Genomic DNA, 26,438 nt, shown 5'->3' with positions numbered 1-26,438 from the left:
GGAGCCACCAATGGGTACAGTCTTCCCCATTGTCCCAGTGAGACTCAGGGATAAATTCCAAGGAAAAGAAGGCCCTACTTTCACACCAACAGTATAATTAAGTGGCCCAAGCTCTGTTGTTTCTGATGGCATAACAATCAAATCCCACTGCTGCCAAGACCCAATTTTTAGGACATAATGTGGCAAACTGGAAGGAACAATGGCTCTGAAGCCTGAGGATGTGGGCTTTGTAATCATGTAGTACAGAAAGCAAAGAGGGAAATTTCTAAGCAGTGTCAACATGATAATTTGTAAAATAAATGGTGCTGGGAAAATTGGAAATTAAAAGATAGTTTCCTTACTTCTCAAACATCAAACTAAATTCCAGACGAACCAACAAAGTTTGAATAAAAATGAAAGCGTAAAGATCTTCATGGTGCTAGAATAGTGCTGGATCTTGATTGCAGTGATCATTACATGCATCTACATATGTGATAAAATGGCTTATAATGAGGCACACACATTGCACCACTGTTAATTTCTTGATTTTGATAGTGTATTATAATTACGTAAGACACAACCATTGGGGGAAACTGGATGACGGGTACACAGGACTTCTCTACTATTTTTGCAACTTCCTGTGAACCTATAATTATGTCAAAATAAAAAGTAAAAATAAAATGTAAATATAATCATAAAAGAGATAGACTATAGTAAAACTGAGTAGCTGAACTTGGCATGGCCAAGGAAGAATACAATTTTTAAAAATTGATCCATTTAACCACCTATAAATGAAAAATTTCTAATGTCCAAAAACGTAAAGTTGAATGGCAGATACTCAGATGTTTTCCACATATATGACAACTGAGGGTTTAGTTAATTTAGTGTCATTTATACCCTGGTTAAAAGGGTGAACTCTGGTTGAAAGAACCAGAATCCTTGGATTGAAAATCATGCCTCTATCACCTGATAGCATGTGACTTTGAGAGAGTTACCTTCGCTTTACCATCTGTGAGATAGGGATGGTGCCTTCCTCAGTGAGCTGGTGTGAGGATTAAAAGAGTTAATAATCAAATAATATCTGGAGTATAGCAACACATGCAGTATTAGCTGAGCTAGTTGTTGTTCTTATAATTGTTACAATTCAATACAAAAAAAAAAAAGATAAATCATTCTGTGATGCCAGATTCTCAGCTATTCAGGACTGGCTGGGATAAACTCATTCTCGATAACTCTGGACAGATTGGCCTGATATAATGATATCCTCATGCTGAGTCAGGCTTGGACATTTATCCTGACAGCTGATGATCTGTGGTAAGCAACCCTTTCGGCTTGTGGTCACCTAAGAGAATTCCTTGCTCTCTTCAACATGTCTTCCTCCGCGGTTATTCATCCTGCCTCCCATCTAATGGTGCTTCGAGTCCACTGTAACTAGGTAATGGAATGTTCATGAGAGCCCCTTGTGCTGGTATCCAGTGTTGTCATCTGTGCTCTCCCATGCAATATCTCTGTCAATCCTCGATGTCCTTGTTGGGTAGATATGACTCTCCCTGTTAGATGAAGTGATGGTAACTCAGAGAAGTCAGTGACTGCCCAAGATCACACAGCCAGCAAGTAGTAACACCTAATCTCAAAACCAGTTCTTCTGAATCAAAAGCCTCGACATTCCCAGAGTGATGGGACCCTCTCTGACCCACATTAGAAGCGCCATGTCTAAGCTAAGATTCCCAATAAGGATCGATGGGGCTCCCCATTTTTCTAGCATGGGCTTTTGGACAACTTTATTGACTCTTGATGGGCTTTACTTTTTTCTTCCAGATTCTTGTCAGTGTTCCAAATAGGAGTACTTACCATGCAAGTCTCATCTTGGCAAGTCGACTGCTGCACGAGGTAGACCACACTCAATGTGGGAGCACGTGTTGCTTTCTGTGTTCTGTAAGAGGCTTTAGAGCTCTGTCTCCCCAGATAGATTGGAGGCTCACAGAACACAGGGGACAATATGTTGTCATTATCTGTATCCACTCAAAACAACTGGTCAGCCTGTTGGCCTCCTGATCTGGAACAATGCTTGAAAAGGCCGACTTGGTCCATGTTTCTGTTTGAGAAGCTTTTGTGTATATGACTGACCACCTGGATCCTGAGTATCTGTTACCCTGGTCCTGAGGAAGAGAAAGGGTATTTGCTCTATTAGCTCTGGGAGCTAAGATTGGAATTCTCATAAAATCACTATCCAGTGTGATCTTGGGCAAGTGATTAAACTATACTGGATCTCCTTCACTACATTCTGAAAGGAATTTATCACTTTTCCAGACATCTACTCTGCAAGATAGCACCTCCCATCCTTCCAATCTCCAAAGGCATTTGAGGATTTATAGAGAGATAGGGCAAGGTGAGGAGAGAAGAGGGTCCAGTACATACATCGGGGCCTGGGCAACAGCCAGCACTCATGGAGAAGACAGGGAGACACAGAGATGCATACACGTTCATTCTCTGTCTCTCTGTGTCTGTCTCCAGTACCCCCCCAACACACAATGCATATTTCCCCCATTACAATACTCTATGTAGATATTACTTCGATGTTTTTCCTTAGAATCACAAAAGGGGGGGGCAGGAATGGAAGAATGGCTTCGTTAAGCATACAAAAGAAAAATCGCCTCTAGCCAGATACTTTGTGGGCTGACTTGAAAGTGGCATGGTTTTTGACTGTAACACATTCCACGTTTAGCTCTGGTTTATACGTGAGGGCCCCACAGGATAAGAAACTAGCCAGGAAAAGGCATTTCAGTGACCTTTTATGGGGCTGGAAATCCCACAAGGGTGCCTGCAGGGCACTAATAAGAACACCTTGTTCCACAGTTCTCCCAGCCCTGAAAACATGGAGTCCTCATGTGGACAGATTAGCACGAAAGGAAAGTCACTTTACAGTAGGTTGACCCTGAAAGCAAAGAAGGTTAATGTGAGGTAGACTCAGTGCCTTTAAAATACACATAAATCTAACGTACCAACAGCATAGCTTCCAGACGGCAATGCTGAGCACAAGGGGGGGGGGGGGGAGGAAAAGGCAGACAGATGCCCATAGCCTGAAAAGCTGAGAAGGTAATTTGTGGCTTGTAGAGGTAATGAGTAATGACTTAACGGGGTTTTCTTCACTTTGATGTTCTTACAGAAAAGTCACATGAAAATGCATGTTCTCCACGCTATTATTTCCCTCATCTGAAACAGTGCCAAGCTGCTTTCACATTAGGAAAAATACCTCCACAGAATCACAGGTTAGAAACTGGATTTTAAATTTCTTCTAAAGTTGTTCTACAGCCTGCCTGCCCGCCCAGAGAAATGGTAAAGACACGAGAGAAATCTGGTCATTGATAATTCTCTCTCTACTGCCACCTAGACAACCTGAGGGAGACCTGACTGCCTTCACATTGCCCTGCCTCCTGCAGAAGGCTCAGGCTTCTGGCGGTGCTGAGGGTTATTTTGGGAAGATAGCGCTTGGCTGCGTTTCCATGAAGGGCTGACGACAAAATGAGAATCACATCCTGTGATGATGTAACCCAGGTGGGTCTCCCACTAATCTGAGTCTCTTATGCGTTTCTAGTGCGTGGCCTTGACAAGCCTGGGTCAGGGAAGGGTCCTAACGGTGGCCCAGAGGCACACCAGAGACTCCACACCTGAGGCTCAAGTTTTAGAACGTGTCTCCCCTTAATTTGCTGTCTGGCTCCAGGCAGCACCTAAACTCCTCCAACTCTGTTTCCTCCACTGAAAAGTAGCAGGGGAGGCCCCACTTACCTACTGCACAGAACTTCTTAGTGGCGTTTTAACAGGATGGCAGAGCCCGTTACATTTTCACAATTGCTCTAGGCATTCTCAACAGTAAAAATGCACTAGCTACCAAATGCAGCCCATGGGATAAAATTTGGTAGAAAGGAGAGCTGAGCTTTACCTCTCATCAGTGGCCAAATGGCTTGTGGGCTATGAACAATCCCATTCCTTGCTCTCTCTCTCTCTCTCTCTCTCTCTCTCTATATATATATATATATATATATTTCCTTCCAAACATTCTGTCATTTTCTAGATAATCATCTGGCAAATACCACGCCCATCACCAGCGTATGATCACTGTTTCTCGGGACGCCCGTCTTTCAAGAGGCAGGTAGTGGTTATGGCCAAAAGTACAGCGTTGGTCTTAGGAGCTGCCACCTGCCCTGCAGAGGCAGCCTGGTGCCCTCGGGCCTCCCAGTGCCTGTGTGGATGAGCTCAGCTCTCAGAAGTGGCTGGCCTCGCGGAGACAGGGGTGCCCTGCCACACCCACTTCCTAGAGTACAAGTTCAGCCAAAGCCACATTAAAAGACAGTGGCTTCACGTTGGCAGAACTTTTCAGGAGGCACCCAGTGAGGGTGTGTGGGAGGAGGAGTGGGCAACCGTGTCATAAAATGACGAAGCCGAGCAAACATTTCCTGTCCTCACATTTAAAATCTCCGACGGGGGTGGAAGGCAGCCTCAGAGGCCCGGGGCTTTCCTGAAGAAACTATAAAAGGAAGGAATGATAAAAGGAGCCAGGGTTTTAGCAGGCTACTACCAACCAACCCAAAGAGGGGGAGGGAAGTTTCCCTCTCGGCCCCGACCCCGGCTTGTAAGCTTCGGGCTGGCTTTGCCGCAGGAAGCTTTTCAGAGGGGATGTGAGGTGTGGGTTTGTTTCTGTGGTGGCTCTTTTCTCCTCAGTGAGTAGTTGCAGGTCGTCAGATCTCGTTTTCTCATGTTCCCACAATAGAGAGATTGAAGAAGTTAAACAGGAATCTGTTTGTGCCTCCCACACCTCCTAGTGGTCTCTAACAAAACGTGGGACCTGCTCAGAAAGGAGCCCTTGTTATCCGAATGCTTGCTGCTTGAAATCAGGACAAGAATCTAGTTGGACAGGGGCCATAACTTAGATATGAAACCATCGACACAGTCGACACATATGTTTCTTTCCTGTGATTTCTGGGACAAGGGAAAATCATGGAGCCTTCCCTGACACCTGTCAATTTTCAGTCGCCACAAAAATCATCAATAACTGATCTGAAGCAGAACAAATGGAAAACTGTTCGAAACACTCGGATAGCCTGATTGGCCTATTTCCCATCAGCTTTCCAAGTTGCTCAAACCATAGCCTTACCGGGGAGGCTTCCCATGATGGATTCCCTGAATAGAGTCAATGCTTAGGTCCCTCATTTCATGACCACTTAAATCCTGCAACGTCAGACCCCATGAAGGCAGGGCCTGAAAGACCCATCCCCTAAGAAGGCCTCCTGAGTGTTCTCAGCGTCTCCAGTCCTAGGATGGGACTGGCCACGTGAGAGCAGGCCCACGGAGCGCACTGTGCAATTTACAACGCAGAGTGTAAGGCGGTCTTTCGAGAGGTTCCACGCATCTTCAGAGTCCCGGGAATTGTATTTGACTCACAGCGTTTAGAATTCTTCACCCACACTTGCCAGTGTCATCATCTCCCTTGTCCTCGTTCCACCCTCCTCTGGGACTCAAGAGACACACGCAGCTGCCTACAGCAACCACAAAGAGTTCTCCGATGAAGCAAAGTCCCACGAAAAGGAAAAAAAAGGAAAAAGTTTCAGAAAGGCTCCAAGGCTTACTGACTCCGGGGTTAAATCAAATAACCTGGGTTCCAATTCGGATTCTGCTAACGATTAAATACTGAAATATACCCTTGATGAATTTCAAGTTCTTTAACATTAGGTAATTCGTTTGACCTTCATAACAAACCTCTGAGCGAGAAGGGGAAACTTCATCATCCCTAATTTGCAGATGAGCAAGCCAAATCTGAGGTCCGCATAACCTGCCAAAGGTCCCATTTCCGTATTGGCTGAGCTGTTGTCAATGCAGCCTTCTTGCTCCGTGAACGCACCATGTGGCCTGAGTTCCCCATCTCCCCAAGTCATGACCTCTCTTACCTGAACACACATACCTACTCACTCTCCACCCTCTGCGCCCCTTTAGCAGCTGGTCTTATCACGTGATAAGCTCATCTCCGTTACTTGTTACTCATCTTAGTGTCCCGCAAGGCCAGAAACTTCACCGAGGGCAAGGAGCATGTGAGGTCCATCTTTGATGGCCTGAGGATACGGCACTGCACCCCATCTTGCATAAATATTTGTCAAGTTAAACCAAACTGAATCAATCTGATAAAATTGCAAAACAGGGAAATCTTGTGCGTCGCCCTTCATCCTGTAACCCTTATTCTCAACCTCGACTCCTGCCAGTCGAAACCTATACTCTCAGATCATTCAAACACATAAACTGTATGATTGATAGGAACTTAAAATGCTTTATATCACTGCAAGTAATCCCTGAATCCAGTGGATGTGGCTCTAATTAATTTCAGGCACAGCCAGCAAGTCTGGAATGACTTGGGAGTGTCAGGGCCTTCCTAACAGGCCAGAAATCACATTTAGAACTCACTGGAACTTCAGCCTGTACCGAAATCACAGGCCTTCACAGTCACCCACCTTTGGTTTTTCCTCATCTATGAGCTGAAAAGTATGAGTCATAAACTGTTGGAAGTATTTTTTAACTCACCAATTATTTGGATAGTAAAATGTAATGTTTCAACCCTAACTGAATGCTAAGGACAATCTTAGCAACCAATTAGACAGAGTTGACTTTGAAATCAAAGAACAAGTCCAAGAGAAAAAGAGTAAGCTCCTTAAAAAGATGATGTTGACATCCTGATATGTATAATTCAAAGCACCTGTGACCTTCCACACAAATAACCAAGTGCCGTTGCTACTTCCTCTTTGATGGGGACCATGTGAGAGGTCTAACCCTGAAGGAGACTGCATCCTGAGCACCCCTCGGCCCTGAGCTTGCACTCCACTTACAGATGGACACATGCTAAGGCATCTGCACTCCATCCTTGAAGATTCCGGAGAATCGGGTCAGGGGTGAGCCCATCCCTTGGCCTCAGCTGCTGAAGCTCACACTCTGAGTCCCTAAGGTTTGCCCCTGCCACCTCCTCTTCCCTGACCCCTTGAACAGCCTCAGTTCAGGCCACCTAAACCTGCATGACTCCTCCGATGGACACTGCCCTTCCCTCCCCAGTGGCCCCTAGGCCCTAATGCCACCCCTGCACCAGCCATGCCAACCACTGGCCACACCCCGTCACGGCTCTCCGTCCATCTCCAAAACTTGCTCATGCTGAACTTTGCCTCGAATGCCCACCCCAGGAACTCCCACTTGCCCTTCAAGACTCAGCTCACACGACCTGGGAAGTCTTGACTGACCGCCAGGTTGAGTAAGAATCCCTTCTTCTGTTTTCTAAAAATCCTGAACATACATCAAGCACAAGGTTAATGACACCGCAGAGTAATGCCTGTTAACGTCTCTACTTGTGCCCTCAGAGGTCTGGCAAATGTCTGGCACATGGGAGAACTGAGGAAAGAACGTGCTGGCTGACTGACTAATTGAATCAATCTACTGCAATCAGGTGGTCCCATCCATCACCTCAGACCACCAGGAAGAAAAGGCCAAACCTTCTCTGAGATGTTCTTCAGTGCCTAACACAGCCAGTGCCTGGTTCAGGTTACCAGTTAGTTAAAGAACCCCGAACCGTGTAATTCTTCCCCTGACCAATCTTTGTTCATTAAGCCATCATGTATTTTTTTTAAGATTGTATTTATTTATTTGAGAGAGAAAGAGACAGAAATAGTGACAGAGAGCATGAATGGGGAGGAGAGGGAGAAGCAGGCTCCCCACTGAGCAGGGGGCCTCACGCGGGACTCGACCCCAGGACCCTGGGATCATGACCTGAGCTGAAAGCAGACGACTAACCGACTGAGCCACCGGGGTGCCCCCAGCCATCATGTATTGACTGTCTACTACATACACGCATTCACCAGGCATTGTGGAAGAAATAACCAGCTAAACCGAGGGTCTGGAGGGGTCTGGAGTCAAGAGGGGTAATAGATTTATATACAGAGGAGAGTCGTCCAGGTCTGAGAGAACAAACAGCTGCTTTTTGTAGGGGAAATAGGGAAGATTGAGCCAAGGAGATGAGTGTGGAGGCAGATCTTAAATGATGAGGACACAAATATACTTTTTTTTAGTCTATTTAGCTGTGTGTGTGTGTGTGTGTGTGTGTGTGCGCGCCCGAGTGTGTTTTGGATCCATGCTACTACGATCCACAAAATACGCTAGTATGAATATTTATGCAAATGCTAATTACACACTAATTACACACTATAATCTAAAACTCCCCTTGGTTATTTTCTGCCAACACAACGTCCTCTTGCACGTCTCTCACATTTTTAGCTGGTCTTCGGATGACATTGGTTGTAACATTCCACAGACCCTGGTTTACCATTCCTGAATGGCTTCCTCTCCCGAGTCCTGTTAATTGCTCATGTTTATTACCATTTTTTCAGCTGCAGTCATTGTGAACAGTAGCATGTTTTCCCCCACAGTAATAAATATTCATGTGTTTATGAAGTAATGAAGAAAATGTTGCTGAGCATGAAGAGTCGATGTCAACAGTCAGGAGTGAATGAAACACAACATTAAATCTATTAGCATTCCCACATCTTCCTGGAGGCTTAATTGTTTCAGACAAGAAGAGGCTGAAGCTCCGGAGTTTGGAGGTTTTGATAATGACTACAGGATGGGAAGGAAAACAGAAGATGGAATTGGCTAGTCCAGGCTCTACGTGTCATTTCTGTTTCACAACAGCACATGGGTAAGAAGCCTTTTTGCATTGTTTAATTTCTCCCTTGGAGACTGGGATGGTCTATGAGGCCAAACCAGAGATAGAGCCTGGGCAGTGATAAGCCAAGCCCCGCTAGGAAATGAGGGGTTGCCTGCAATGGGGACTCCAAGTTTGAACTCATATTTGTGACCACAATACCCCACTTAAATGTACCTACTGGCTCAGGGACAGCTACTGTAATGACACAAGTGTTAATTTCATTTTCCACCTTTCCCATCTGATGGTGTCTAAGAAGCAATGCAAAGTTACTTTATGAGTGCTTTGAAACAGTGCTTGCTTCCACGGTGCATATACTAACATCGGAACAATTCAGAGATTAGCATGGTCCCTGAGCAAGGATGTCATGCAAATGTGAGAGCGTTCTCTCTCTCTCTCTCTCTCTCTCTCTCTCTCTCTATATATATATATATATATATATATATATATATATATATATATATATTAAAAGAGTGCTTTGAAATAGTAACGGATATCTGCTGGACCTGGGTGCATGCAGGTGTGCATACAGGACACTAAGCAAATGCCCAGGAGACATACGATTCAGACGGAAAAGAGAGAAGAGGATGGTTGCATGCAGTCCTCGCTTCGGGTAGGAGACGAACACTTTGTACTCAGGAGAGCGCTGTAGTCCCAGTTCTGCTATTTACCAGCCGAGAGACCTTAAGAAAGCTGCTTGACCTCTCCAGGCCTGTCTCATCATCCGCTTGATGCAGTCTTTCTTAACTGGGGGCAATTTTGTATGGGCTATTTGAGTGCAGGTGGCAATTTCACACCTCCCCCCCTTCCCACCCCCAGTAATACCTCATACGTATTCATCTTGCACCCAATGCTGACTTCCATCTTTCCTGAAACCAAGGCTTATGTCAGAAAGCAAAGGGCTGGTCGGCACAAATATATCTGATTTTCAAGCCAAAGCCACTAAATGACCAGGTGACCCAGTGGCATCAGACAATCTAATCCCCCCAAAATGGCTCTCGGCATGCGGTCCAGATTCATCCTGCTACTTCTTGAGGCAAGGTGCTATTTTTTTTTTAAATTTTTTTATTGCAAGGTGCTAATTTTCTCTTAGAAAGTGCAGCACCATTTCCTAAGCAGTGACAACCTTCTAAGAGGAGAGATCTGACCACCACGGATGGCAAACATCGTTTAATGGCTCCTTTGTTTTGTTTGTTTAACGAGACCAAAAGAGGACAAATTCCTGTCTTTCTCATTGACTTCAGCAAGGGCAGGGTTCTGTTTAGAGACCAGGAAGAACAATGTGGAAATTGTTCACTAACAATGTGAATCATTTTCAGACAATCCCCAGAAAATCTGGGATAAGTTAGGTGGAAGAGAGATAGATGACAGTATGTGGAAAACTTTATTTATGAATGTTAATAAAATTTCTATTGCAAAGGAAATACTAGAGACAAAACTGAAAAGCCCTACATTGAGAATGAAGCTTATTCCAGCCTGACTCTGAGATGCAAACAAGCCAAAGACCGATTCATTAAGTGCCAAATTCAAGAGAGGGATGGCAGGCTAGAGCTACAGCTGGAGAAGTTCCCCTCCTCAGGGTTTTGCCAAGAGCCAGCTCACATGCTTTGCAAACCATGATAGATATGTGAGGGCAAACCTGACATCCTTGCTGAGCTTTCTACATGTCAGCTTTTTTCAGCATGGAAATAAGTTGGTAGGTTTTGGACGAAAGGTAATCTTCCTCACTCACACTTGGGACCTTTGACAGAAATTTTCAAAATGGAAAACAAAAATGGCAGCCCATCAAAACTCAAGATTCTAATGTTTACAACATCTGGAGATCGCTTTTGAGGACAACGGCTGATAAAACCAGAATGGACGGGTACTGACATGACTATGCACCCCCAAGAAACATCCAGGTATATGTTGGTTACACCATGGAAAATGACATCTTTTATTTGTTTGAGCTGGGGGAATGTTTTCAAAAAACGTGGTGAAAACACAGCAGGGCAAAGTTTTTGTGAGGGCCTGATATGCCGACTTCTATTTTCCATAGGTCGGAATGAAATTGTTTTAAAACAGTAATGGAAAGGTATACCACTCCTCAGATCCCTCCAGATCACGGAAAGAGTAAATACTTTACCTGCATATAGCAACTAGGATTTGTGAGGAAGTGACTATCAGTTAAAGTGTCAAAAAAAAAAAGGGGGGGTCATCAAGGTAAGATGAAGTTTTTGAAATTCTAATACTAAGGAGTATGCTGGACTTGGGGCTCGAGTACAAAGCCAGGCTCTCTAAAAGCTGGCTCATCTTTATTCTGTGATCATATCTTCCAGAACATGTGCCCAAATACTTTATACTCATTGAGAGTCAGTATAACATGGTAGCCAAACAGTGTGACCTTTGCAGTCCAAAGCTCTGGGGTCTTTTTTTTTTTTTTAAAGATTTTACTTATTTATTTGACAGAGAGAGACACAGCGAGAGAGGGAACACAACAGGGGGAGTGGGAGAGGGAGAAGCAGGCTTCCCGCGGAGCAGGGACCCTGATGCGGGGCTCGATCCTAGGACTCTGGGATCATGACCTGAGCCGAAGGCAGACGCTTAATGACTGAGCCACCCAGGTGCCCCCAAAGCTCTGGGGTCTTATCCCAGGTCTGATACTTGTGTGGCTTCGGGAAACTTATTTAACCTCTTGGATCCTCAGCTTCCTCATCTGTTAAGTGGGCATAATAATGTTACCTGCCATTACAGGGTCATCGTATCAAACGTCAAATGAGTGAAGGCTCGCAAAGCATTTTGAAAGAAGAGTGTCTGAAATATTTTAAGCCTTCCATCAATCCTGGCTCTCCTCATCTAATTGCATCCTCACACAGACCGTGTGAAGCAAGTACTATCCATCATTCTCATCTCACAGATGGGAAAGTGAGGATTTGATAGGTAAATTAACTTGCTCAAGAACAGACAGCTCATAAGTAGTGGGGCCAGTCCTTGAAATAACCTGTTCTCGGGCCAAAGCCCAAGCTCCACTATATAATGTATTTGGGAATATGACTGTGAAGAGGAAAGAGTTGGTCTTTCCTACTAAAGAAAATAGTTGTTAGGGCAGAAACTAGGAAAATTCCTAGTCCAGGAAGTAACTCTCCATAGCCTTCTAGGGGGCATCCGCAACTCCCTCTCCCCAAAGCACTTAGAAAAGGGGGTGCAGGGGTGTGATGACCAAGATGATCACTATCAAAACTCTTCTGCCCTTAATTTAATCGGGGCACTTTCTTAACGCTTAGCACAGAGCGTGAATATTTGAAAGCCTTTCTCCTTCCTCTTTCCCAACAGCCTGCCCAAGAATGTGCACCTCTCATCACCACCAGGTCTGTCATTGGTAGAATTTTGCTGCCTGAGTGAATTGCCGTTGACTTCTAGGTGAAGACAAAGAGGCCTAGGAAGTTCTCGCAGGATTTTCAAAGGAAGATTAGTGTTGGTGCCTGAGCCGTATCTGCACGTGTCTTTCTTCTGGGACCCTCCCTCTTCTGCCACCATCCCTGCCAGGCATCCAGCCTCTCTGAATTGTTCTCGGGTCAATGAAAGTGTCCACAGCATTAACAAATTTCACGGCTCCATTTTTCTCATCCAGTTTCCCCTCAGTGAAGGCTCCCATCCTCTTAATACACGTTCAAAGACACCTTCTGCCTTTTCAGTGACTGTACCATGGAAGCCCATAAAATCAGGACCTTCAAGCTTTCCAACATTTGCTGTTGTTCTTTCGAGACCTTGAATCCCTTCTTCTTTCCCTATACTGGCCCCCTGCAACTGTTTGTCCCGTTAACCCGAAAAACTCCTACCCCTCCTCTAAGGGGAAGACAAATGCCACACTTCATTGCAGTTTTCCTAGCCCACATGAACATCTGTGTCCCCTTGCAAGGCAACAGTGTTACCTTCTTTGCATTCTTTGATTTCTCATAATCCTCTCACATTTAGCACACTGTATCCTAACCCTTCTCTCTTAAGCACCTGTCTTGAGATGTAAGAGCCACTCAACAGGGTTTACGGAGAAAAAACATTAAAAGGGGACTGCCATAGGAGAGGCAGAGTTGGTGTAGTGAGAACAAGTATAATTTTTGATGTCAGAGGGATCTAGGTTCAAATCATGGTTCTGTCACCTCCTAGCTATCCGACTATAAGCAAGACCCTTATAAACCTCTGTTTTTTCATCCATGAAATAGACAGTATTTTTATAAGAAGTAAATGAGAAAGGAGTATAAACATCTTTGCTACATGGTGCACATTTGACAAATTTTTGGGTCTGTCTTAAATTTTGCACACATTTTCTTCTCTTTATATTCCTCCTCTCCTCTTCGACCCACAAGCTACTTCTTCTTAGAACAGAGGAATGTAGCTGTTAAAAGTTTGGATAAAAGAGAATTATAATGACAGGTTTTAGGAGAATCCCTTCAAGCAGAGTCTAAGAGAGGGAGATAACCCCTTGACTTGAATATCACAAACCTGATATCAAATGTGGCCTTAGTGTGGAGATGGATGTAGGATTTTTTAAAAAGATTTTATTGATTTAGTTGAGAGAGAGAGGGCACGAAACAGGGGAGGGGCAGAGGGAGAAGGAGAAGCCAACTCCCTGCTGATCAAGGAGCCCAAGGAGGGGCCTGATCCCAGGACCCTAGGATTATGACCTGAGCTGAAGGCAGATGCTGAACTGATGGAGCCACCCAGGTGCCCCTGGGTATAGGATCGTAAGCCAATGGACTTTAATATTTCTGGGCCCACTGACAAAGTCATTACCATTATGGAGTAGATATAGCAGGCTATCTTGGTTTGGCTCCATTAAAATTTTAATACATCTAACATGATTTTTCTGATTCCACTCTCACCAGAAAACTGGGCCTGCCTTCTGGGGAGAATTATGGATCATACTGATCTGACTCTTTCCAGACCCCTATGGCTGTGATATTTCACCATCAGGAAACAGCATGGCTTCTGATTATGATCTGGCTGTCAGAAGAAAACTTCGGGTCTTATTTCAGTAAGTCACTCAAGTAAATAAATCAGTTTTCTGGAGTCTACCACAAACTCATATACCTTTTATCTTACATGAGACAATACTGATCGACCTAAACACAAACATGATTTCTGGCGTCCTCAAGGAGAGGTCCGGATCACCCCCAGACATCATTTAGCTTTGTTTTCTCCCCTGTTCCTACAGATTCCATTGGTATTCTTTGAGATTCTCAGTTTTCTTAACAGTAGGCAGTTCCAATCTCAGTTTTTCCTAGGTCCTCCTCTTCTGTCTACAGAAAAAAATCAGAGAGCCAAATGCAAAAGGTATATTTGGTCTTGATGGACTATTACTTTTGCTGTTGGAGGAGAAACAGACCTTGTCAGTGATTTTTGGCCACAGTCTTTAGGTCCTAAAGATTCCAGCTTAAACGTTTTTATGGATGAAACTCTCTCGCTAATTCATTGATGTGACTTACAGTAAGACCTATGCAAATGTAGCTTTTCAATAATTAATATGTAACTTAATTAGTCATGGGGAAGAAGTAAGCACTTAAGAATGATAATATTTGATTTATAAAGCATATGTAAAGGAGACTGGATAGAAAATCTAAAATCTAAAACATTTTCTTGTTTTAAACTGTTTTTTGAACAGAAGTCAGTTCACATCGCAAAAATGTTCTTGTTCATACATATAATGATACTGTAAATACAAGTTTTAAAAAGAGCCTTAAGGAACAGTCGCAGACGACCCAATTGTAACCATCATGTTTACCATCTTGGCCCATGTCCCAAGCTCCACATGTTTTGGGCATAGTGGTTTTTTTTGTTTTTGTTTTTGTTTTTGTTTTTTTGTTTTTTTTAACGTGACAATAAAGGCTCAACTCTGAAGATTCCCTTTTGTTGCTATTCCAAATGCATAAGAGAACAAATCCATTTATCTAAATATGAATTTGGAACTCTTTGGAGTATGGTGACCATATGCATCAATCCTCGGAAAGTAAAAGCAAAATATTAACTTCCCTTTCTGTTGGAACACTTTAGATTTCTGACATGAGGAACAGATCCTATTAAGTGGTAATTTACAGTGGCTACTTATTGCTTAAATGTGGAAAATCCACAGGGGTAGACCAAGGGAATTAAGGAAGAGAGTAGCCTGAGTAAAATAATATACACAGTTAATCCTCACCATTCACTCTATCATTCTCTTCCATCCAATTCCCTACCCACTTCCTCACCTTCCAGTCCATCCACAGCACCCCTAGCTACTCAGTTAAATGAGAAATGTCTGGCAGAGTTTGCTACAAGAGTGTGAGTTGCAGCAAACAGACTTGGTCTATTTATAAGAAATGATCCTTCTGCCATGCTTTCACATCATTCATACCATGATTCCAAGAAGTTCCCCTGCCTTTTACTATATGATGCCTTTCACACAGTGAGAGGGAAGGAACTACGAATCAAGAGAAGGTTTTGTCTTTATGGGGGCCCAGCAAGCCAGCAGCAGAAAGTCTCCATCTCTAAAATCAGAGGACAGTTATTCCATTAAGGTTGTTAAATTATTTCATAAGGAAGTTTCTCATAATAATCTTTCTTATCCTTTGAGAGTGACATTATAAACAAACTATACTGCTCTTTCTTTGCTTGAAAATCTATGATATTTTTTGTGAATGCAGACATAAAAAGATAAAAAGTACTGCCTTCCCGATACTTTTATTTTCCCCAGAATCTGGGGACCCATCACTTGCCATGAACTGGACATTCAGATCTTCTCTAGAACAATGAGATGTTTGCTCCAGCAAAGTCTGCTTTTTCAATTACTCGATAGGCTTAAAATGAGTAAACACAGAGAGAGAAATGCAGGGTTGTCGGAACTGGAACACAGAACGATCAGTTTGCGGCTTTCTGAGAAAGTCTTGCTTACAGTGAGCTTTAACGAAATGTAAAGTCTTTTGCCTCATAGAATTAAGTAAATTTTTCCTTTCCTTCCTTCAGTGACAAACTATACAAGGAGGAGACAATGTATAAAACTTCCCCTCCAGCCCCACAGTCCCATAAATTAGCCTTTAAATAAATCCATTCCATTTCAGAATTCCACAGTGGGACCCTAGAATGTGACTCCCCCCGAAGTGATTGCAAACATGAATATAGAATTTAAATACTTCATCTCATCCACAAACATGCCAATTTTAATTTAAGGTAAGTGTATTTTTATCATATAAATTATTATATGATAATATAATACATTATATATATTACATATAAATTACTAAATGATAATATAATACATTATATTACATATAAAATATTTTTTACAAATTATTTTTTAACTAAAAAAGAATAAAATTTCATTATAGTAAATTTGGAAAATGCAGAAAAATTTTTATAAGATTTTATTTATTTATTTTTGAGAGAGAGAAAGCTCACGCATGAGTGGTGGGGAGGGGCAGAGGGAGAAGTAGACTCCCCGCTGAGTAGGGAGTCCAATGCGGGACTCGATCCCAGGACCCCGGGACCATGACTTGAGCCGAAGGCAGACGCTTAACCAACTGAGCCAACCAGGCGCCCCAAAAGGAGAAAATTACCCATAATCTCCTTCCCAAACATGATTAGTATTAGCATTTGAGTATATTTTTTCCTTCCAAGATTTTTTATTTTGTATATTACTTTTACTAAAATTATGATTGAAGTACACTAGAAATTTTGTATCTTGCTATCATCTCTGAAATATTATATACATTTCAACAGTTTGATGATAATCTATTATTTAGATATAACTGCTTTGGGACTTTGAAAGTTGTTTTTAATTTTTTATTATTAATGGTATCTTGGGGACAAACATAATTTCAAGAGAAATAAAAGTGCCATAGCAACTATTCCAGTAATTGGGAACAATACCTAGTTTTTAATGTACTGGGACAAACTGGAACTCAGAAGCACCTCACTTTAGATCTCTGGCAACACAGACCTCATTGGACACTGCAGATCCAGCTGGAGTTTTGGTAAGAGAGGAAGATTGGGTCTTTAATGGCATCCACATTGCCACATGGACACGAGCAAGAAGGTTAAGTCTATTGGACCAAGAGTCATCGTGCCATGGGAGGCCAAAGGTCTATACTTACATAGCACTAACATTTACTCACTATAGCACTAAGAATATTATTATGATTACTATGATTTTACATTCCTATAATACCTGTCAGGTAGGTCTTAACATCTTGAATGTTTAATAAATTTTATTGAAGGATGAATAGCTCCATATTACCAAATCACTTCTTTGGTAAATAAGTTCATGGACAAAACATATCTGTCATGTCCAAAACATATCTGGAGCCTATAATTCCAAATACACACAAAAGAAATGAACAAGAATAATTTATCTTCATCATTTCCAAGTATAGCCACCTCTCCTTTGCTTGTGACTTGCTGACTTGTAGAAGCTAGAAGATTCTCTGAAGATGCCCTCAAAAGGATCCTCATGACAGTTCCTAAGGGGCTCAACATAAGTCTTGTGAGGTATATGTAGGTAAAAACAATCAAAAGTAGAGGCTCGTGCTTGCTTCTCATCTAGAGATTACTGAAGGAGGGAGGTCATTTGCAGCATGCCAACAGAGCATGAAGTGGTTGTAGTATAACATAATGTTATACTACATACTATATACTACATATACATACTGAGGGTCTGAAAGCAGAACTTGGTTGTTCCTGAGCTCCTCAAAAAGGAACATAGAAGTCAGAAGCGGTGCATGAGCTGCGGGGCAGAAAAGCAACTGGGGCATCATCAACTACTGGTATGGCTAAAGGAAAATTCACCTGCAACTCTGAGAGGGAGCTGGCATACAGCTGGAAGTGACCACAGGTTGATGATGAAGGGAAGCTTCAAAAAATCATTTGAACAGCAAAACTATAGAGAATTAATCCAAATTAGAGCAACAGGATAAAGAGCTCCAGGAGGGAAGTCTTTAGGTAAATACTAACTGATAAATAACCTATTCTGTGGTTGCTTATCTTATCACAAACATTACATCAGCAGAGTCCACCAATGTCAGAGAAAATAAGACAGAACCAGAAATGAGAATACCTGCTCATAACCAAGCATCCACTGATGTCAGATCTCTGCTTCCCCATCCCTCGCCCTCTGCCAATGGAGCCATGCCTTGTTTGGAAAGGGACAATTAGACATGGTAGGTTGAACACAAATATTTATTATTACTCCCTTCCAATTCTCCATGAAAAATGACAGGAAAGGAAGTTTTCTAAAGGATAAAGGAAGGAAGTGACAGAAGATGAGAGACAGTAGCAACATTTTGTAGGCTGAAAATGCAGTGGATGGGTGCTCATTAACTTAGAGATGGGAAAAAAAAGCTGCAACTATGGATTGGAGAGTAGAACAGTGAGGAGCAAGCCAGTTTAAGCTGCAAAACTCTGGAACTAGAGGCACCAGCAACTTCAAGAAGGTGGGCGTGCAGGGTAAAGCTGAAAGTGTGCATTTGCAGATAAGTGATGTTGACTGCCCCTCCCCAAACTTTCTGGAGAGGCTGAACATAACCCACAGCTGAAAACAAAAGTAATATTCCATGTAAGAAAACAGACAATTAAGTAAAACTCTGCATGGCAATCATAAGATTCCCTAGCTTCCTTCCCCAACTTGACCAAGAACACAGATGACCAGGCTTAAACCCCAAAGGCAGAGATTTGTAGGATTTCTCTCTAGAGAACTGAACAGACCAAGAGAATACATGTGCAGATGCTGATATTTGGGGTCCCCTAAAGATAGAGCCTTCTTATCAGCCTGCACTCAAGAAGCGATCCATCCACAAGGCCTGCCCTCACCTAAAGCTTCCAGCCAGCCTTTTAGTGTCACATTCTTCAATATGAATAGACTCAATGCTATCTTTCTATATGCTAAGCATCATTCAAAGCACATTTTCATTTTTTACACAAATTGGTTCATTTAATCCTTTACATATAGTATTAATGTTTTGCACATATACATATCAATTTATTTAATCATCCTAACAATCTATAAGGTAAGTACCATTATTGTTCTCATTTCTCAATAAGGAAACTGAGGTACCTAAACACTAAGTAACTTGCTCAGGGTCACAAGCTATGAAGTGGTGTGGCCAGTTTCACAATCTTTCAATTTGGAACCCAGAGCCCATGCTTCTAATCTCTACATTATAACGCCTTGAAATAAATGTAGAGACAAAGGTAGGCAAACAGGGAAAAAGGGAAACAATGGAAACAGGCAACCAGGGGCCAAAAGAAAAGTGTGAAATCAACTATAACACATTTATTCAATTTACTCATTTCATCCATTTAAAACAAAATGAAACAAAACACCAAGATGCTCTCTTATTCAGAGAACAAGATAATATGGGAACAGAAGATTCAACACGAGAGTTATAAAATAGAATTATAGAGGGGCGCCTGGGTGGCTCAGTCATTGAGTGTCTGCCTTCGGCTCAGGTCATGATCCCAGATTCCTGGGATCAAGCCCCGCATTAGGCTTCCTGCTCGGCGGGAAGCCTGCTTCTTGCTCTCCCACTCCCCCTGCTTGTGTTCCCTCTCTCTCTGTCTCTCTCTCTCTCTATCAAAAAACAAATAAAAATCTTAAAAAATAAATAAAAATAAATAAAATAAAAAAATAGAATTATAGAAGTAAAAGACAGAAAATAGGAAAGAAAACTAAGATGCTCTATCTAGAAAAGACAGAGTAAGCTGTGATTGAAATTAGCAAAGAAATTATACAAGAAAACCTCTAGATTGAATGAGCCCGTGAATATCCAATCAGCATAATAAATGATGAGTCACACTAAGACACACTACTGATAAATATTCAGCCACCAAATATAACAAAGAGTATCCAGAAAGTTTCTAGGGAGGCAAGTAAACACAAAGAAGATAAAGATGTGGAATGGCATTAGGCATCTCAACAGCAACTCTGAAAGACAGAAGACAATGAATGAGTGGCACCTAACCAAGTATCAACCAAAGGTGAAAATAAAATAAAAAGCTTTTCCAACATGCAAAGTCTCAACAAAATTATGTCCTTTGTGTCTTTTTTCGGATAGGAACACAGGGTTCTAGAAAATAGCCCCAAACTGATGATGCGGGGAAGCTTCAAAAGTCATTGGACAGCAGAACTAGAGAGAATTAATCCAAATCAGAGCTAAAGGAGGGATGTCTTTACCTAAACACTCACTGAAAATCATCTGTTTTGTTGTTATTTTTGTTCATCTTACAGTGTTTTACAACTCCAACGGAGAATTTAAGTATGAATTACTGCTATAAACCCAGAAAACTAAGAAATGGCTAAGTAGGGCAGAAGAATGTAGGGGCTCCTGGGTAGCTCAGTCAGTTAAGTAGTTGGCTCTTGATTTTGGCTCAGGTCATGATCTCAGGGCCCTGGAATAGAGCCCAGTTGAGATTCTCTCTTTCCCTCTCCCTATGCCCCTTCCCCCACTCATGTGTGCACACTCTCTCTCTCTTTCAAATAAATAAATCTTTGAAAAAATTTTTAAAAAGTAAAAGATACTCCTAAAACAGTATGTGTCTCAATTCTGAGAAATATTTATTTACTCATAATAATGTAAACACTAGCTACGGATTTAACCAAAAAACAGTAACCAATTATGTTGGGAAAGAACAGGTTGTGAGTTGTGTGGGAGATGATCCCAGAGAGCTAAATCCTCATTGTCTACAGGACAGAATAAATATATATATCTACAATTCCAGGAAGTGAGGAGATAGCAGAACTATGTTATTTAGAAATGTGGGGTAATTAGTAGAAGAAACAACTTTAAGAGTTTTCAGAAAACAAGGATCTGGAGAGGAGATGGTGGGGCAAGAGGATGCTGCTTTTCAATATAAACCTATGAGTTCTACTTGTCTCTTCAAACCATGTATATGTATTCCTTTGATAAAATGATTTTTTAAAATTACCAGGGAGTGGGTGGCTCAGTCATTAAGCGTCTGCCTTCGGCTCAGGTCATGATCCCAGGGTCCTGGGATCGAGCCCCGCGTGGGGCTCCCTGCTCCGAGGGAAGCCTGCTTCTCCCTCTCCCACTCCCCCTGCTTGTGTTCCTGCTTTCGCTGTGTCTCTCTCTGTCAAATAAATAAATAAAATCCTTGAAAAAAAAAGCTTTAAAAAATAAAAAATAAAATAAAATTACCAGGAAGAATTTTAAAACGGTGGAATAGAGTCTCAGAACTGTCCTCGAAGGATAATCTCATGCTTCTTTGCATTTCTATCCCCTCCCCACATAGAGACTGCTACATCTCCAAACATGACATGTCCTATTTCCTGGAATCCGTGATGTTACCTTACGTACGAAAAATATAGATGTAATTAAGGTTACAAACCTTGATATGGGGAGATTATCCTGGATTATCTGGTGGTCCAGTTCAATCACATGAGGCCGTAGGAGTGGAGACCTTTACTGGCTGCAGCAAGAGAGACGCAACATGAGGACCCAACCCGCCCTTGTTGGATTTTGAAGGTGAAGAAAGAGGGCCATGAGCCAAGGAAGGCTGCAGAATCGTCGTCAGCTGATAATCAGCAAGAAAATGGGGACCTTGATCTTACAACCACAAGGAACTGAATTCTGCTAACAACCAGGATGGACAAGGAAATGGATCGTCCCATAAAGTCTTCTCAGAGGGATGCAGGCTACTGACATCTTGGTTTTAGCTTGGTGAGACCCATGCCAGACTTCTGACCTACACAATTATTAGATAATACAGTTGTGTTGTTTTATGCCACTACATCTGCAGTAATCTGTCATGGCAACAACAGAAAACTAACAGACTTCCTGCTCCTAAACCAACTCATGCAATTACTACTGATGGGAGAACCTTGAGTGGCAGTCTGAGAATGTATGTGGACACTCAATAGGCTTAAGAAATCCATAAACTGTAAATTCACCAGAAAGATCATCTTATCTTCTCAATACAAGTGACTACAGTCACCTGTGAGTCAAGCAATGGAGGACCCACCTACCCAACAAACACTGATCAATATTTTTGAGCATGGTCAAGAGGTATGAAGGTTCCCACCATGGGAAAGGAAGCTTTAAACATCCAAAATTCTTCCATATTCTCCTATTAGAGCCATTCCTGTCAAATGCATCCAAGCCAGTGGGATGGGTTTACGATGGAATATGAATATTTGTAAACACCCAAGATAAAAGTACAGTCTCTGACTTCACAAGTAAGCACTGCAAAAAGAAGAAGATAGTCTTGAGCACAGGTGAGCATGTGGAAAAACTGACCTGCTCTAACAGCTGTCTCTACAGCAATATCAGCAAAAGTTCCAGGGTTAAATCATATTGAACTAAAGGTGCAAACTATCTCTTACTTCAACCTGAGAGCCAGCAAATGAAGAAAATAGATCTGACCTTTCTTTTTTTTTTCTTGTTCTAAACTTCTTTTTACACTGAGATATAATTATCATATAACACTGTGTACGTTAAGGTGTACAACATGCTGCCTTCCTACACTTATATATTGCAATACCATAGTGTTAGCTAACACCTCCATCATGTCACATAATTATCACTTCTTTTTGTGGTGAAAACTTCAAGATCCAGTCTCTTAGCAACTTTGAAATATAGAATACAGTATTTTTTTTTAATTTTTTTATTGTTATGTTAATCACCATATATTACATCATTAGTTTTTGATGTAGTGTTCCATGATTCATTGTGCATAACACCCAGTGCTCCACGCAGAATGTGCCCTCTTTAATACCCATCACCAGGCTAACCCATCCCCCAACCCTCCTCCCCTCTAGAACCCTGTTTGTTTTTCAGAGTCCATCGTCTCTCATGGTTCATCTCCCCCTCTGACTTAATCCCTTTCATTCTTCCCCTCCTGCTATCTTCTTTTTCTTTTCTCTTAACTTATGTTGCATTATTTGTTTCAGAGGTACAGATCTGTGATTCAACAGTCTTACACAATTCACAGCACTCACCATAGCACATACCCTCCCCAATGTCTATCACCCAGCCACCCCATCCCTCCCACCCCCCACCACTCCAGCAACACTCAGTTTGTTTCCTGAGATTAAGAATTCCTCATATCATTGAGGTCACATGATACATGTCTTTCTCTGATTGACCTATTTCACTCAGCATAACACCCTCCAGTTCCATCCACGTCGTTGAAAATGGCAAGATCTCATTCCTTTTGATGGCCGCATAATATTCCATTGTGTATATATACCACTCTTCTTTATCCATTCATCTGTCGATGGACATCTGGCTCTAACCATAGTTTGGCTATTGTGGACATTGCTGCTATAAACATTGGGGTGCATGTACCCCTTCGGATCCCTACATTTGTATCTTTGGGGTAAATACCCAGTAGTGCAATTGCTGGATCGTACAGTAGCTCTATTTTCAACTGTTTGAGGAACCTCCATACTGTTTTCCAGAGGGGTTGCACCAGCTTGCATTCCCACCAACAGTGTAGGAGGGTTCCCCTTTCTCCGCATCCCCGCCAACATCTGTAGTTTCCTGACTTGTTAATTTTAGCCATTCTGACTGGTGTGAGCTGGTATCTCCTTGAGGTTTTGATTTGGATTTCCCTGATGCCGAGCGATGTTGAGCACTTTTTCATGTGTCTGTTGGCCATTTGGATGTCTTCTTTGGAAAAATGTCTGTTCATGTCTTCTGCCCATTTCTTGATTGGATCATTTGTTCTTTGGGTGTTGAGTTTGATAAGTTCTTTATAGATTTTGGATACTAGCCCTTTACCTGATATGTCATTTGCAAATATTTTCTCCCATTCTATCGGTTGTCTTTTGGTTTTGTGGACTGTTTCTTTTGCTGTGCAAAAGCTTTTTATCTTGATGAAATCCCAAGAGTTCATTTTTGCCCTTGCTTCCCTTGCCTTTGGCAATGTTTCTAGAAGAAGTTGCTGTGGCTGAGGTGGAAGAGGTTGCTGTCTGTGTTCTCTTTTAGGATTTTGATGGACTCCTGTCTCACGTTGAGGTCTTTCAACCATTTGGAGTCTATTTTTGTGTGTGGTGTAAGGAAATGATCCAGTTTCATTCTTCTGCATGTGGCTGTCCAATTTTCCCAACACCATTTGTGGAAGAGACTGTCTTTTTGCCATTGGACATTCTTTCCTGCTTTGTCAAAGATAAGTTGACCATAGAGTTGAGGGTCCATTTCTGGCCTCTCGATTCTGTTCCATTGATCTGTGTCTGTTTTTGTGCCAGTACCAATACTGTCTTGATGATGACAGCTTTGTAATAGAGCTGGAAGTCCGGAATTGTGATGCTGCCAGCTTTGCTTTTCTTTTTCAATATTCCTCTGGCTATTCGGGGTCTCTTCTGGTTCCATACAAATTTTAGGATTTGTTTTGTTCCATTCCATTATTTGTTCCATTTCTTTGAAAAAAGAGGATGGTATTTTGATGGGGATTGCATTGAATGTGTAGATTGCTCTAGGTAGCATTGACATCTTCACAATGTTGGTTCTCCCAGTCCATGAGCATGGAACGTTTTTCCATTTCTTTGTGTCTTCTTCAATTTCTTTCATCAGTATTTTATAGTTTTCTGAATACAGATCCTTTGCCTCTTTGGTTAAATTTATTCCTAGGTATCTTATGGTTTTGGGTGCAATTGTAAATGGGAGCGACTCCTTGATTTGTCTCCCTTCTGTCTTGTTGGTGTATAGGAATGCCACTGATTTGTGTGCATTGATTTTATATCGTGCTACTTCACTGAATTCCTGTATGAGTTCTAGCAGTTTTGGGGTGGAGTCTTTTGGGTTTTCCACATACAGTATCATATCATCTGTAAAGAGTGAGAGTTTGACTTCCTCTTTGCCGATTTGGATGCCTTTGATTTCTTTTTGTTGTCTGATTGCTGTGGCTAGGACTTCTAATACTATGTTGAATAGCAGTGGTGAGAGTGGACATCCCTGCCGCGTTCCTGACCTTAGGGGAAAAGCTCTCAGCCTTTCCCCATTGAGAATGATATTTGGTGTAGGTTTTTCATAGATGGCTTTTATGATATTGAGGTATGTACCCTCTATTCCTATACCCTGAAGAGTTTTGATCAAGAAAGGATGCTGTACTTTGTCAAATGCTTTTTCTTCATCTATTGGATCATATGATCCTTGTTCTTTCTTTTGTTAATGTATTGTATCACGTTGATTGATTTGTGGATGTTGAACCATCCTGCAAGCCCAGGGACAAATCCCACTTGGTCGTGGTGAATGATCCTTTTAATGTACTGTTGGATCCTATTGGCTAGTATTTTGGTGAGAAGTTTTGCATCCATGTTCATCAAGGATATTGGTCTCTAATTCTCCTTTTTGATGGGGTCTTTGTCTGGTTTTGGGATCAAGGTAATGCTGGCCTCATGAAATGAGTTTGGAAGTTTCCTTCCATTTCTATTTTTTGGAACAGTTTCAGGAGAATAGGTATTAATTCTTCTTTAAATGTCTGATAGAATTCCCCTGGGAAGCCATCTGGCCCTGGGCTTTTGTTTCTTGGGAGATTGTTGATGACTGCTTCAATTTCCTTAGTGGCTACAGGTCTGTCCAGGCTTTCTATTTCTTCCTGGTTCAATTTTGGTAGTTGATACATCTCTAGGAATGCACCCATTTCTTCCAGGTTATCTAATTTGCTGGCATAGAGTTGCTCATAATACGTTCTTATAATTGTTTGTATTTCTTTGGTGTTGGTTGTGATCTCTCCTCTTTCATTCATGATTTTGTTGATTTGGGTCATTTCTCTTTTCTTTTGGATAAGTCTGGCCAGGGGTTTATCAATCTTGTTAATTCTTTCAAAGAACCAGTTCCTAGTTTCGTTGATCTGTTCTACTCTTCTTTTGGTTTCTAGTTCATTGATTTCTGCTCTGATCTTTATTATTTCTCTTCTCCTGCTCGGTTTAGGCTTTATTTGCTGTTTTTTCTCCAGCTCCTTTAGGTGTAGGGTTAGGTTGTGTATTTGAGACCTTTCTTGTTTCTTGAGAAAGGCTTGTATTGCTATATACTTTCCTCTCAGGACTGCCTTTGCTGTATCCCAAAGATTTTGAACAGTTGTGTTTTCATTTTCATTGGTTTCCATGAATTTTTTTAATTCTTCTTTAATTTCCTGGTTGACCCATTCATTCTTTAGGAGGATGCTCTTTAGCCTCCATGTATTTGAGTTCTTTCCGACTTTCCTCTTGTGATTGAGTTCTAATTTCAAAGCATTGTGGTCTGAAAATATGCAGGGAATGATCCCAATCTTTTGGTACCGGTTGAGACCTGATCTGTGACCTAGGATGTGATCAATTCTGGAGAATGTTCCCTGGGCACTAGAGAAGAATGTGTATTCCGTTGCTTTGGGATGGAATGTTCTGAATATGTCTGTGAATTCCATTTGGTCCAGTGTGTCATTTAAAGTCTTTATTTCCTTGTTGATCTTTTGCTTAGATGATCTGTCCATTTCAGTCAGGGGGGTGTTAAAGTCCTCCACTATTATTGTATTGTTGTCAATGTGTTTCTTCGCTTTTGTTATTAATTGCCTTATATAATTGGCTGCTCCCATGTTAGGGGCATAGATATTTACAATTGTTAGATCTTATTGTTGGATAGACCCTTTAAGTGGGATATAGTGTCCTTCCCCATCCCTTATTACAGTCTTTGTTTTAAAATCTAATTTGTCTGATATAAGGATTGCCACCCCAGCTTTCTTTTGGTGTCCATTAGCATGGTAAATGGTTTTCCACCCCCTCACTTTCAATCTGGGG

General features: G+C 41.8%; 1 protein-coding gene and 1 non-coding gene across 3 annotated transcripts in view; one reads left to right on the top strand and one right to left on the bottom strand.

The window, feature by feature from the left end:
- SUGCT (succinyl-CoA:glutarate-CoA transferase) overlaps window positions 1-26,438 on the bottom strand; it is an 814,926-nt gene that overhangs the window by 145,871 nt on the left and 642,617 nt on the right. The gene's annotated exons all lie outside the window — the stretch shown is intronic.
- Window positions 8,998-9,101, top strand: LOC112809817 (U6 spliceosomal RNA). Its single transcript, XR_003204661.1, has one exon. It is a non-coding gene; the product is annotated as a U6 spliceosomal RNA (small nuclear RNA).

Source organism: Callorhinus ursinus, unplaced genomic scaffold (assembly GCF_003265705.2).
Source record: "Callorhinus ursinus isolate GAN/ISIS: 27379988/994484 unplaced genomic scaffold, GSC_fseal_2.0 scaffold73, whole genome shotgun sequence".
NCBI lineage: Eukaryota > Metazoa > Chordata > Mammalia > Carnivora > Otariidae > Callorhinus > Callorhinus ursinus.
The sequence above is the reverse complement of the archived record's forward strand: the minus strand, read 5'-3'. Positions and strand labels throughout refer to the sequence as shown.